This window comes from Chiloscyllium plagiosum, chromosome 4 (genome assembly GCF_004010195.1).
Source record: "Chiloscyllium plagiosum isolate BGI_BamShark_2017 chromosome 4, ASM401019v2, whole genome shotgun sequence".
Taxonomy (NCBI): Eukaryota; Metazoa; Chordata; class Chondrichthyes; order Orectolobiformes; family Hemiscylliidae; genus Chiloscyllium; species Chiloscyllium plagiosum.
This window is the reverse complement of record NC_057713.1, coordinates 84,833,802-84,848,581: the sequence shown is the minus strand read 5'-3', so window position 1 is coordinate 84,848,581 and position 14,780 is coordinate 84,833,802. Positions and strand designations below refer to the sequence as shown.

General features: G+C 43.0%; 1 protein-coding gene across 2 annotated transcripts in view; it reads right to left on the bottom strand.

Annotated features, from left to right (window-relative positions):
• Window positions 1–14,780, bottom strand: part of fam49bb (family with sequence similarity 49 member Bb) — a 182,060-nt gene that overhangs the window by 143,206 nt on the left and 24,074 nt on the right. The window contains exon 1 of one of the 2 annotated variants that reach the window (XM_043688540.1): window positions 3,138–3,160. The exons of the other annotated variant lie outside the window; for it this stretch is intronic. The gene's annotated coding sequence lies outside the window, so the exon portion shown is untranslated. Of the gene's footprint in view, window positions 1–3,137; window positions 3,161–14,780 lie in introns of those variants that run through there. 2 annotated transcript variants of the gene reach the window in all.

Genomic DNA, 14,780 nt, shown 5'->3' with positions numbered 1-14,780 from the left:
GTCCTAGGAAGTGTTGCTGAACAAAGAGACCTTGGAGTGCAGGTTCATAGCTCTTGAAAGTGGAGTCACAGGTAGATAGGATAGTGAAGGTGGCATTTGGTATGCTTTGCTTTATTGGTCAGAGTACGGAGTACAGGGGTTGGGAGGTCATCTTGCAGCTGTACAGGACATTGGTTAGGCCACTGTTGGAATATTGCGTGCAATTCTGGTCTCCTTCCTATCGTAAAGATGTTGTGAAATTTGAAATGGTTCAGAAAAGATTTACAAGGATGTTGCCAGGGTTGGAGAATTTGAGCTATGGGGAGAGGCTGAACAGGCTGGGGCTGTTTTCCCTGGAGCGTCGGAGGCGGAGGGGTGACCTTATAGAGGTTTACAAAATTATGAGGGGCATGGATAGGTTAAATAGATAAAGTCTTTTCCCTGGGGTCGGGGAGTCCAGAACTAAGGGCATAGGTTTAGGGTGAGAGGGGAAATACATAAAAGGGACCTAAGGGGCAACTTTTTCATGCAGAGGGTGGAAAGTGTATGGAATGAGCTGCCAGAGGAAGTGGTGGAGGCTGGTACAATTGCAACATTTAAAAGGCATTTGGATGGGTATATGAATAGGAAGGATTTGGAGGGATATGGTCCGTGTGCTGGCAGGTGAGACTAGATTGTGTTGGGATATCTTGTCGGCATGGACAGGTTGGACCGAAGGATCGGTTTCCATGCTGTGCATCTCTATGACTCTATGACCCCTTGAAAAAATGATATCATTGCTAAGACAAGGGTGACGCATCAGAAGAAATTTGGCTCAGTACGCTAACAGAAACAGTAAACGTGGCTGAACACTCATGGTTACAAGGAAGTCAAAACCATTAGAGCGGAGGGTGGAAGGTCCAAAAGGTTTGTCATGGAGAAGGCAGGAGGTTACTTTTGCAATCCAAAATGATTCTATAGTGAACACATTTGTATGGTCCAGTTTGATGGTGAACAGCTAAATCCCTACCTATCAGTCACTCCTTACCCCCTCCCTCACCTTATCTTCTGCATATAAACCAACATTTTCCTAGCTACCAATTCTGAGGAAGGATCGCCAGACCCGAAATGTTAATTTTGATTTTTCTTCACAGATGCTGCCAGACCTGCTTAGTTTTTCCATCAACCTCTGTTTTTGTTTCGGATTCTGATTCTGCATCCGCAATTCTTTCGGTTTTTAAAATCACATTCAAACCTGAGTTCTTAGAATTCAACAATGTGTAAGATGAGAACTGTACCAGTTGAAACAAATGGTGGAAGGGGTTTACTGAAGAGAACATAAAAGTTGAAGCATGGTTTGTTTAAAGTTGCAGAGGTATCATGATGAATGAAGAACAAAATTGCCATTTTGTGGGTGGGAATAACCACAAATGCAGTAGATGGAAAAGGTATTTCTCTTTGTCTTGCCAAACACAACTTTACCACTGGTAATGATTTCCCTATCACACCACTGTCTAGCCCATTTCTCTCTGTTATTCAAAGGGCAGAATCCCCCACTTCACTCCCTTCACAATGGATAAGTTTGCCCCATCCCCATAACATCTCTCTCATGCTCTCTGTCTCTTCCCAAGAACAGCCAGGTCTTTGTTTTCCACTGACTCACCCTTGCACATACACTGGGCAGGTTCCTCACTTAAACTCCACCACAAACACCAACCCCTATTCCTCTCACTCCCTCTCAATTTCCACAGAAAGGTCTCTCTCTCCCCACATCCCTCCTCTCCTCTGCATTCGCAAAATCTACATCGACTATTTTTCATCCCCTGTCGCAGTTTGTTCCTCTTTCTTCTCTACTGCCCATCCAAAAGCATGATGCTTCCTTTTCAACTATGAGCAATCCAGGTGACCCCTCTACATCCCACGACAAATGAATACAAGTTTCACTTCCCTTTATCCCACACCACTCATATCTCCTCTCCCTGCTGGGTAGGTTTTTTTTTCGCTCTCCCCTAACCTTTCCTCCTACACCATTCTTTGGGCACTCATGCCTTTCTTGACATCCTTGAGGCAAGAACTCTTAACTTTCCCCTACCCCTTCCACTAGGGCAGATCATTAGCACTCCTTAAACCCATTTCCTCCCCATACCAGGACAGGCTTCCAATATCTTCTCCAATCCATCCCATGGCCATGCCCATCTGCCGCCAGGAAGGGTTCCTCTTCCTTCCACCCACTGGCCCTCCTTTAGCGCAAAGCAAGGCAAAATACCTCACTCCTGAAACATCCCTATTTGCGACCAGACCAAAAACCTCTTTCCTTTCTCTCCCTTTCCCACCCTTATCTCTGCCTCCCTCTCCACAGCCCCTCCCTTTAATCTTGCCCATTGGCAGGGACTCTCGCCCCGAGACAGGGTCCCTCTTTTTCCCACAAACGGCACAGTGCCCTCGCACTCCGCCTATCTTCTCCCTACACTTCTTCCAATCCGACTCTTCTCCAGCTTCCTCCCTCGGCCCCGCACACAAACCCCCCGCCAGGGAATGAACGGATAGAAAAAAAATAGCTACCGCTGCTGTGGCCGCCGCTGCCCCGGGCGTGGGGGTGCCGATAAGCACAGGAAGTGTTTCACCAGTGCAGCCGATTGGTGTTTGCGAGTCACCTTGCGTCCGACATCCCGGGCGGGCAGTGACAGACAGGGACAAAAACAGAGATTGCAGGCGAAACTAAGCAGGTCTGGCTTAACGTTTCGAGTTCCGGGGACTCATCGTCAGAACAGGGAGAGAGCGTGGCCATGTGTTGCTTAAGCCCGCCAACGTGAGGCCGGGCCTCTGTCCGGTCGGTTGGACCCTGCACCCGCCCCCTCCCTCCGCAAGCGCCTCATCCGCTCGTGAGCAACCCGGCGCCCGGGCGCACCAACGGTCCCAGCTCGAGCGGATGGACCGTTTAAAAAGCACCCTCGCGCTCCGAACCTACGGCTTTTTCTGCACGCCCCCGCGGGATATGGCCGCACCCTTCAGGTACAGCGCTCGACTGTTTGTGCCGACATTCTCCCCGTCAACCAGAAGCCCACTTGCCTTTCGCTCGCCGTGCCGAACTGTTGTTTTGTTGGGGGGGGGGGGGAAGAGACCTTCAGCTCGCTTGCGCCGATTACCTACGGGAGATGAGTCGGACGTGGGTACCTCACCTGCCATCTGCCTGCTGCACACTGTCCTAGCGCCAGGTCCGCCCGACTGCTCCTCTTTGCCTGTTCTCAGTTGTTGCTGTTCGCAGTTGACCCACCTCTCGATCCTGCTGTACTCACTACCTTCGCCTCACGCCATTTCGCAACCGATGGGCAGCAGCTACCGTCGCCACACAACCAACTTAAACATTTCATTTCAATTATGCACAATCTCTAAACTTTGTGCTTTATAGAAGAATTTCAGGGACACAAGATTTACAGCACATGAGCCTTCGATCCAACTGATCAATGGAAGCTTCACAGGGTGCGCTTTGTCCCACACACCTTTATCGAACCCCATTATACTATTTCTTTATCCCTCATATGTCTAGCTTCCTTTCACATCCATCTCTACGATTTACCTCCATGTTGTAACTACTATCTGTGGAATAACTTATTCCTATATTGCCACAAAATAAAAATATCGTTTTATTAGTACAATGAAATTACCTGGTATTGCCCTGATCAGAACTGGAACCCTTGACCATTTTCCACACAGCATTTGGAAGAGGCTACTTAATCCCTTGAGCCCACTATGAAGTTCCATGAAATCACAATCACACTTTTGCCCCATGTCCTTTTATATTTGTGATAACCAAGGCTATTATTCTGATGTTTGAAGTTAGTAATTGACTGAGCAACAGCTGTCGTTCACAGAACAGTGTTCCAAAACTACACCGCTCCTTGCAAGTAGAGTCATAGAGATGTACAGCATGGAACCCAATCTAGTCCCACCTGCCAGCACCTGGCCCATATCCCTCCAAACCCTTCCTATTCATATACCCATCCAAATGCCTCCACCACATCCTCTGGCAGCTCATTCCCCTCTGCGTGAAAAAGTTGCCCCTTAGGTCTCTTTTATATCTTTTCCCTCTCACCCTAAACTTATGCCTTCGAGTTCTGGACTCCCCGATCACAGGGAAAAGACTTTGTCTCTTTATCCTATCCATGCCCCTTATAATTTTGTAAACCTCTATAAGGTCACCCCTCAGCCTCCGATTCTCCAGGGAAAACAGCCCCAGCCTGTTCAGCCTCTCCCCATAGCTCAAATCCTCCAACCCTGGCAACATCCTTGTAAATCTTTTCTGAATCCTTTCAAGTTTCACAACATCTTTCCGATAGGAAGGAGACCAGAATTGCACGCAATATTCCAACAGTGGCCTAACCAATGTCCTGTAGAGCCGCAACATGACCTCCCAACTCTGTACTCAATACTCTGACCAATAAAGGAAAACTATTCTATCTATCTGCGACTCCACTTTCAAGGAGCTATGAACCTGCACTCCAAAGTCTCTTTGTTCAGCAACACTCCCTAGGACCTTACCATTAAGTGTATACGTCCTGCTAAGATTTGCTTTCCCAAAATGCAGCACCTCACATTTATCGGAATTAAATTCCATCTGCCACTTCTCAGCCCATTGGCCCATCTGGTCCAGATCCTGTTGTAACCTGAGGTAACCCTCTTCACCGTCCACTACACCTCCAATTTTGGTGTCACCTGCAAACTTACTAACTGTACCTCTTATGCTAGCATCCAAATCATTTATGTAAATGACAAAAAGTAGAGGGCCCAGCACCGATCCTTGTGGCACTCCACTGGTCACATGCCTCCAGTCTGAAAAACAACCCTCCAAGAGTCTTTTCTAATTTTACTCTTGAAAGGACTGTCACTAAATTGTAGGCCATGTCCTCCTATCCTGAATTTTTCAATCAGCCGCAGTAGTTCCTACGGCCAGAATTTCCTCTTCTTTTTCTTACTGTAGGATAAGCATGTTACACGGGTGGGAGATGAGCATGGGTGAGTTTCTCACCCTCACAGCTAGTGACACAAGTCACTTATATACTGCCAGCTAGAAAATAGCAACTTTTGGGTCAAAAAGTATGCCTGAAGTGACCTACTTTTCTGAAGATCTAGCAGTGAGAAGTTTTTTTTTCTCCTCACAGGGTCTGGTCGCAGAGAGGTGGGGTCTCAAGGCTTAGAAGCAAAGGCAAATGTTGGATTTCAGAGACCATCCCTTGACTATTGTTGCCCCAAAATTGTTTTCCCAGTTGGGAAACTTTGTAATGAACTAGGGAGGCAGGTAATTGGGGAAATGGTGAGGTTAGGCCCATATGTGGCCACTAATTGAGGGCAGAGGTTTAAGGCAAGAGGGGAAAGGTTTAAAAAGGACCTGAGGGGCAATATTTTCCACACAGACTATGTTGAATATGTGGAACAAGCTGCCAGAGGAAATGGTAGAGGCAGGTAGTTACAACATTTAAAACACATTTGGACAGATAAGTGGATAGGGAAAGTTTGTAGGCCAAATGAAGGCAAATGGGACTGGTTCATTTTAAGAAACTTGGTCAACATGGACAAGTTGGGCCAAAGGGTCTCTTTCTGCACTGTATACCTCTGTGACTTAAGGGCCTTAAATGCTGATGAGTAGAGAAAATCATCCATGGATCTTCTTACCTTGCCCCCACTTGCTGAGGTGGTGCAGAAAGGAGTGAGTTTCTGTTTTCTTCTCACCACCACTCTATCTACTTCCATAAAGGGGATAATCATTTCCCCTTAGTATTGTAAATTTCAGGGAATACAGCCTGTTTGTGTAATCATTCTTTATATTTAATCCTTGGGAGTCAGGTATTCAGATTATTCAAGTCCAATCTATCCAACTTAATATGGGAACCAGATCACCTTGTGTTTGGAATATTCAACTTTTTTTTCTCATTTAATTAACCTCCTTGATTTGTGTGTGTTCTTATGAAAAACGTTTGCTGACTAGGTCAAACATTTACCCTCACCTGTTCTGGTAAAATTATGCTGCTCACAGACCCCTACTCCTCATGCCACACAGGGAACTTCCAGTGGTCCTGGATCTTGTCACATTCCACAGATCTCCCATTTGGCAAAACATTCCCTACGTTCTCAGACACCATGACCTCTCCCATAGCTCCACACTCGGTGCTGCCATAACCTAGTACTACCTAGCTCATGCTGACAGACTAATAGTGCATTGCATGATAAAAGGGACAACATCTTAAAGCACCTGTCTGAAAGCATTGACAGGAAAGATCAGCAACTCAAAAAAAAACAAGAAAATCTAAGCAGCAGCTAAAGCAGCAACAGGAAAAAGTGACAGAGACTTGGTAAAGAAGAAATACATCAAGAAATTCAAGATAAGTGCTTAATTTGTCATTTATCAAAAGTATTACAAAAATAATATCCTTTGAGTAAACAAATACATCTGTCATGGCCAGTGAAGGCATATCCTATTCACAACTTTGAACATGAACATGAACATATTTCCTTTTCAGAACTTTTTTTAAACTAAATCAACTGACATTAAGAGATGGGAGAAATGAGGTGGATTGTGTGTGCAAGCAGGACTCTTTTTACCCAATACTTAAGTCTAATAAGAATCACTACAGAATATATTCACGGAAAGTGAGCTAGACTAAATCAGAGGTAATCACAGGGTAACATCCAAGTGTTAGCAAACGTAATACAATATGTTTTAAGATAATGAATGTCTTACTTATGCCTTCCTCAAAAGACCAAAAAAAATAGACTTGGTAAAACTTTTCTTGTGATGAGAATGGAATGAGGGAAGATAAACGAAAATATACTGGCATGCTACCAATGCGGGTGGGGAGAAAAGGATAGAACAGTAGTGGGAGTTCATTTTTTTAAACAGGGTATTATTTTAGGAGAAAAAAAAATCCATGAAAACAAGAACTTTCCAATAATTAAGGACTAAGAATCAATAAGCCTACCACTGCCACACTATGTAAACTGTACTAAAATCACAGAGCTCTTCATTGAATTTTTTCCAACTGATCGATGTCCTATAACTACAAAAATTTGAAAAAATAAATCTTTATTAAGAGTTTACATTTTACTCAGGAGGCTTCAGGCAAATCCACATTTAACAACATTGTCAGTTACGACAAATTCCACAACAATTGAGATAATCCAGAACATTCTAAAACAATAAATCAACAATATTCAAAAGATGTCAACTTGTCTCTCCATGTGGACAAAATGAAAGAGGTAGTTGTTGACTTCAAAATGGCATGGAGCAACCACTTCACTGGACATCGACGGTCCCCCCATGGAGATCATGAAGAGCACCATATTTCTTGGCGTCCACCTGGCGGAGAATCTCACCTGTTCCCTCAACACCAACACCATAGCCAGCAGCACCTCTACTTTCTGCATAGACTGAAGAAAGCCCACCTTCCACCCTCCATCCTCACCATTCTACAGAGGGTTCATTGAGAGTACCCTGAGCTGCTGCATCACTGCTTGGTTCAGGAATTGCACCATCTCTGATCGGAAGACCCTACAACGGATAGGGAGGACAGCTGAGAAGATGATCGGGGTCTATGACTCCCTCCTCTCCATTATAGACATTTACACCATACTCTGCATCCAAAAGGCGAACAGCATTGTGGAAGAAGACCCCACACACCCCTCATTCAAACTCGTCTCCCTTCTGCCATCTGGCAGACGATAACGGAGCATTCGGTGTCTCACGGCCAGACTGTGCAACTGTCCAAGCCATCAGGCACCTTAACACAATGGTCAGACTCTTTTCCATCTGAAATTTTTTGCACAACTTCAAATTGCTGCTAGAACAATGCCTATTAATTATCATTCTTTCATTATGCTGTAATTTGCATGTTTTGCCCGTCCATGCACTTTATGCTGCTCTTTGTATGATCGTATAGTTTGTGCTGTTCATGTAGCACCTTGGTCCTGGAGGAACGCTGTCTTGTTTACTCAGTTGTATATGGTAGAAATGACAAATAAAATCTACTATCTCCCATTGTTAATGGATTTAAAAAAAAAATCTTCAGGTTCACACCTCCAAAAACTAATATTCTTTCTTGGACTATTTGACCCAGCCTTTTTGTTTGAAGTCTATTCCTTAGTTGCTGAGATATATTGTTTACATACAGCGTAAGAAGGTTTTTTAGATCTCAAGGAATACAGGGAGAATTAGCCATTTGGATACAGAACTGGCTCAAAGGTAGTTGGTGGTGATGGAGGGTTGTTTTTCAGACTAGAGGCCTGTGACTAGTGGAATGCGACAAGGATTGGTATTGGGTCCACTACTTTTAGTCATTTATATAAATGATTTGGATGCGAGCATAAGAGGTGTAGTTAGTAAGTTTGCAGATGACACCAAAATTGGAGGTGTAGTGGACAGCAAAGAAGGTTACCTCGGATTACAACAGAATCTGGACCAGATGGGCCAATGGGTTGAGGAGTGGCAGATGGAATTTAATTTAGATAAATGCGAGGTGTTGCATTGTGGGAAAGTAAATTTTATCAGGACTTAAACACTTAATGGTAAGGTCCGAGGGAGTGTTGCTGAACAAAGAGACCTTGGAGTGCAGGTTCATAGCTCTTTGTAAGTAGAGTCACAGGTAGATAGGACAGTGAAGCGGTATTTGGTATGCTTTCTTTTATTGATCAGAGCATTGAGTATTGGAGTTGAGAGGTTATGTTGCAGCTGTCAAGGATGTTGGTTAGACCACTTTTGGAATACCATGTGCAATTCTGGTCTCCTTCCTTTCGGAAGGATGTTGTAAAACTTGAAAGGGTTCAGAAAAGATTTATAAGGATGTTGCCTGGGTTGGTGGATTTGAGCTTAAGGGAGAGGTTGAAAAAGCTAGGGCTGTTTTCCCTGGAGTGTTGGAGGCTGAGGGGTGACCTTATAGAGGTTTATAATATAATGAAGGGCATGGATAGGGTAAATAGACAGGATCTTTTCCCTGGGGTGGGGTAGTTCAGAACTGCACAGCATAGGTTTAGGGTGAGAGGGGAAAGATATAAGACACCTAAAGGACAACGTTTTCATGCATATGATGATGCATATATGGAATGAGCTGCCAGAGGAAGTGGTGAAGGCTGGTACAATTGCAACATTTAAAAGGCATCTGGATGGGTATATGAATAAGATGAGTTTGGAGAGATATGGGCCAGGTGCTGGCAAGTGGGACTCTATTAGGTTGGGGCATCTGATCGACATGAACGAGTTAGACTGAAGGGTCTGTTTCTGTGCTGTACATCACTATGACTCTAAGAAGCAGAGCTGAAGGCACTACCTTCAGTGTCACTAGCAGAGATAGTAAGGGCAAAACTGAAAATCAGGAAAAGGCATACACTAACTATTTTGACAGAAAAGAGCATGATGAGGGAATAAAGCGTTCGGAAAGAAGAAGTCAAAAGTAGACACCTAATCAAATGATCAGGACACATAAGGAGAAATGAAATAGAAAGTCACTGAAAACCAAAACACATTCAAGACTGAGAAAGGTGACAAGAGATATACTGTATGTAAAAATTCAAGTAATAACAGTGAAATAGCACAAATATTGAATAATTAATTTGTTGATAGAGTTAATGTAAGTCAAAAGATTTTTAAAAAAATACATTTACTATAGAAAGAAGTGATCAGGGCTCTTCTGACACACTGGTAGTGTCCCTCCCTCTGGGTCAGAGGACCCAGGTTCAAGTCCCACAAGATTGAGGTGTATCATAACACATGTGACGATTAACTGAAAATCTGCAGAAAGAAATCATGTAAGTTAGAACTTGCTCAAATTTAGAGAGAATGACAATCCTGGTCATTCACACAATGAAAGCAGCTACAGCAGAAAACATAGACCCAAATCATTTGGTCCCTGGAAATTGAGCTAGGAATGACGAGGGAAGAGGCAGTCCTGAGGTGTGGACATACGTTGGAATTATCTAGTAAATTTAAGCTTTTGATGAGTAATTCCCTGCAATCCTGAACCCTGCACAAAGATCTCCAACCCTGAATTCAAAGATTTGGGCTAGAGAAGCACACCTTTGATGGTTAGCCAAGAAATGTTAAAGAGTTTAAAACCTTGTTCATAATATCTGGGTAACTCCACAGCTGAATCGTAATCACCCCTCCAACCACCTTGCTAGTTACAAGTAAGGTTGGCCAATTTAGTAGATGAAATATACTTGAATTTTCAAACGTTTTTGATAAAAGGACAAGTAATAAAATGGATTGAAAACTGGCTTCAAACTAGACAGTAGGTTTTAAAAGTAAGCGGGCAAAAGTGAGGACTACAGATGCTGGAGATTAGAGACCGGAGTGTGGTTCTGGAAAAGCACAGCAGGTCAGGCAACATCTGAGCAGCAGGAAAATCAATGTTTCGGGCAAAAGCCCTTCATCAGGATTCCTGGGTGTATGGCGTTTGTCCAAAATGATGACTCTCCTGCTCCTTGGATGCTGCTTGACCTGCTGTACTTTTCCAGCACCACACTCTAGACTTTAAAGGTAAGTGGTTAGACTGGTGGAAGATGAATAGAAGCATTGAATGATGCAGCACAAGAAGAAGCCATTCTGCTCAATGCGCTGATATTGATCTTTTAAACAGCTATTAATCCAAAGTTTGTGCGAAGATTTGTAGCTCGGGTGCTCGTTGTTGTGGTTCTGTTCGCCGAGCTGGAAGTTTTTGTTGCAAACGTTTCGTCCCTGGCTAGGCGACATCATCAGTGCTTGGGAGCCTCCTGCGAAGCGCTTCTTTGATGTTTCCTCCGGTATACCATGCAAGGACTGCACTAAACACTATATAGGACAAACAGGAAGACAGCTAACAATCCGCATACATGAACATCAACTAGCCACGAAACGACACGACCAGCTATCCTTAGTAGCCACACACGCAGACAACAAGCAACATGAATTCGACTGGGACAACACTACTATCATAGGGCAAGCCAGACAGAGAACAGCCAGGGAATTCCTAGAGGCATGGCATTCATCCACAAACTCCATCAACAAACACAGCGACCTGGACCCAATATACCAACCACTACAGCGGACAGCTGAAACTGACAACCGGAAGCAGCAGGGACAGACCACTATAAACACCGGAGGAAACATCAAAGAAGCGCTTCGCAGGAGGCTCCCAAGCACTGATGATGTCGCCTAGCCAGGGGACGAAACGTTTGCAACAAAAACTTCCAGCTCGGCGAACAGAACCACAACAGCTCTTAATCCATTCTCCTGTCCTTTTTCCATAGGCTTGTAAATTTATAAGACCATAAGACATAGGAGCAGAAATTAGGCCATTCAGGCCATTAGTCTGCTCCACCATGGCTAATAGATTTCTCAACACCATTTTCCCCGTAACCCTTAATCCACTTGACAATCAAGAACCTATCTCCATCTTAATATACTCAATGACCTGACAGTGAATTCCATAGATTCACCACTCTCTGGCTAAAGAAGTTTCTCCTTACCTCAGTTCTAAAAGGTCTTACCTTTACTCTGAGGCTGTGCCCTCAGGTCCTAGTCTCCTACCAATGGAAACATCTTCCCATCAGTTACTAGTACTGTACTGCAAGGATTTGTTTTGGGTCCACTGCTGTTTGTCATTTTTATAAATGACCTGGATGAGGGTATAGAAGGATGGGTTAGTAAATTTGCAGATGATACTAAGGTCGGTAGAGTTTTGGATAGTGACGATGGATGGTTTAAGTTACAGAGGGACACGGGTAAGCTGCAGAGCTGGGCTGAGAAGTAGCAAATGGAGTTTAATGCAGAAGAATGTGAGGTGATTCACTTTGGAAGAAGTAACAGGAATGCAGAGTTAATGGTAAGATTCTTGGTAATGTAGATGAGCAGAGATCTCTGTGTCCACGTACATAGATCCCTGAAAGCTGCCACCCAGGTTGGTAGAATAATAAGGCGGCATACGGTGTGTTAGCTTATACTGGTAGACTGATTGAGTTTCGGAAGCATAAGGTCATGCTGCAGCTGTACAAACTCTGGTGCGCTCCCACTTTGAGTATTGCATACAGTTCAGGTCACCACATTATAGAAAGGATGTGGAAGCTTTGATAAGGGTTCAGAGGAGATTAACTAGGATGTTGCCTGGTATGGACGGAAGGCTGAGGGACTTGAAGTTGACAGGTGACTTAATTGAGACATAAAATAATCAGAGGGTTAGATAGGTTGGACAGTGAGAGACTTTTTCCTCGGATGGCGATGGCTAGCATGAAGAGACATAACTTTAAATTGAGTGGTGACAGATATAGGACTGATGTCAGAGATAGTTTCTTTACTCAATAGTAGGGGCATGGAACGCACTGCCTGCAACACTAGACAGTAGTGGACTCGCCAACGTTAAGGGCATTTAAATGGTTATTGCATAGGCATATGATCGAGAATAGAATAGTGTAGGTTAGGTGGGCTTCAGATTGGTTTCACAGGCCGGCGCAATATCAAGGGCTGAAGGGCCTGTACTGCGCTATAACATTCTACGTTCTATCCACTCTGTCCAGGCCTTTCACTATTCGCTAAGTTTCAATTAGATCCCCACTCATCCTTCTAAACTCCATCGAATAAAGACCTAGAATCCTCAGATATTCCTCATATATTAAGCTTTTCATTCCTGGACCATTCTCGTGAACCTCCTCTGAATACGCTCCAGGGCCAGTACATCTTTCATGAGATATGGGGCCCAAAACTCCATACAGTACTCCAAATATGGTCTGACCTCCAATCCCCCTTTGAAACTTCTTATAGAATTTGCTTCCATCAACCAGTGATGTTCCATGGAGATTACTGCTTGGGCCACCATTGTTCACTTATGACAGAAACATTGAGGACTTGAGAATTGGAAGTGTAATTTCAAAGTTGGTGGAAGTCACCAACTTGGAGTGGACTGCAAAGAAATACAGGAAAACTTTAATAAATTTGCAGAATATAAGTACAACTGGCAAATTAAGTGTGACATGGTGTATTTTGGTGGAGAAAATAATAATCTAAATAGAATAGAAAAACAAAAGGGACTTAGTGCAAATTTTCAAATCATTTACAGTAACAACACTAGTGAACAAGACCATAAAATTGTAAGTCAAACACTGGGTTACAATTCTGGAAACTAGGCAGAGAAGCAGTCTGATAATCATGAATAGAACTTTGTTTAAAACATGATTAGAGTATTGTGCACAATTCTGATATACTCATCACAAAAAAAAAGAGGTACTGGAAAAGGCAAAATAAATATTTGTCAGTATCCTTTGAGATTTAAGAAGTTATAACCATCAGGAAAGATTCAGGAGACTGGACTCTCTTCTGTAAAGTAGTCTTATAGAAGGTTTTAAAATGATGAAAGGGTACAGCAGTTAATATGTAAAAGTAAAATGGAAAGACATTTCTGGTCACAGAGGTGATGAGCTTTGAAGCGTGCTTAAATAGGCAGGATGACAGTATAACGAAATCTTCCACCTTCCTCTTTTCACCAGTATGAAAGTCTGGGTGGAAAGCCCCATAGTTGACCTTCCTGCAGTTCTGCCAATTAAGAACCATTTAAAGGCACCATCCCATCATTGCTGGGAATAACACTATACTGTATTCCTGAGCCCAATACTGTGCAGCATACTTGACAGGTCAAACTTCAGGATGTTGACACCTTGGGTCGGGTCAGGTGGGAAATTGTCCCTGATCAAGGCAACCAGAGGCTTCAGGAAGAAGAGTACCCTCTGAAAGTCAACCTCTTGCCCTTGTTTCCAAACCCCCAAATCCCTTTTCCACTCGTCCCAACCCAGGATATTCCCTTCCCTATGTCATGCATATTGGTCCTTGGTCCTGCTGTTGATGGAATTTCAGGAGTGCTTTCCCAGCAACAACCCAGGCCTACCTTCAGTGCCCTGCTGAACATAAGAAATACCAGCTTCTGACTGGCCAGCAGCTCTTGATAAATGAACTTTGCCTTTGAGGTCTTTATTATAGGTGAAGACTCATCGATGGGTTCCCCATTGCCTGATTGGTATGTGGTTAATTGGGTCTTTCTTGGAAGCAATACAACTCTCTTACCAGTTGTCCAGCTGGTTGCTGAGACTCCTGATGCCTGAATAAGATTCTGCACAATGTTACCGCTACTGGAAAGGGAGAGGGGAGGAGTCTAAAACCAGGATACGTAAATAAGAGCTGTCATTAATGAATCCAAAAAATGAATTCAAAATTTCATTACCCAAATAATCTTTAGAATATGAAATCCTGCCATGACGTTCGGCAAACAGCGTATAAGCACATAAGGGAAATCTAGGTATCTATGTGATTAGTAACAGAATAGAAAAACATGCTGACAGCATTAAAATAGGATGGGAGGAAACTTGTATGGAGAATAATTGCTTTTTTAAAACCATATGCTTATATTGGATGTAAAATACCAAAACCACTATGTCTTCTGATTTTTCCATAACATCATTATTAACGCCAAAAGATGAAATAACATTCTCAATTTGACATCTAGAATACATTTTAATATGCATTATAATTGTTTATGTAAATATCACCTTAGTCAAATTCTTAAAACAGAAACATTTAAAATGTGGTCAACATAAATTGTCAAGGAAGCAATATTTTTTTTAAAATTAACAATGAAATTACTAAAAGAACATTGATCCTTTTGACTGAAATAATTAGAAGCCTTAAATGATGGGAAATGATAAATATGCCACTTATTAAGAACAAATCAAAATCATTCAAAATGGCTTGTCATACATCTTACACTTGCTGTTTTTCTTTTCAGGCTGAAAAGATTTATTGTAAAATAAAAATGTTT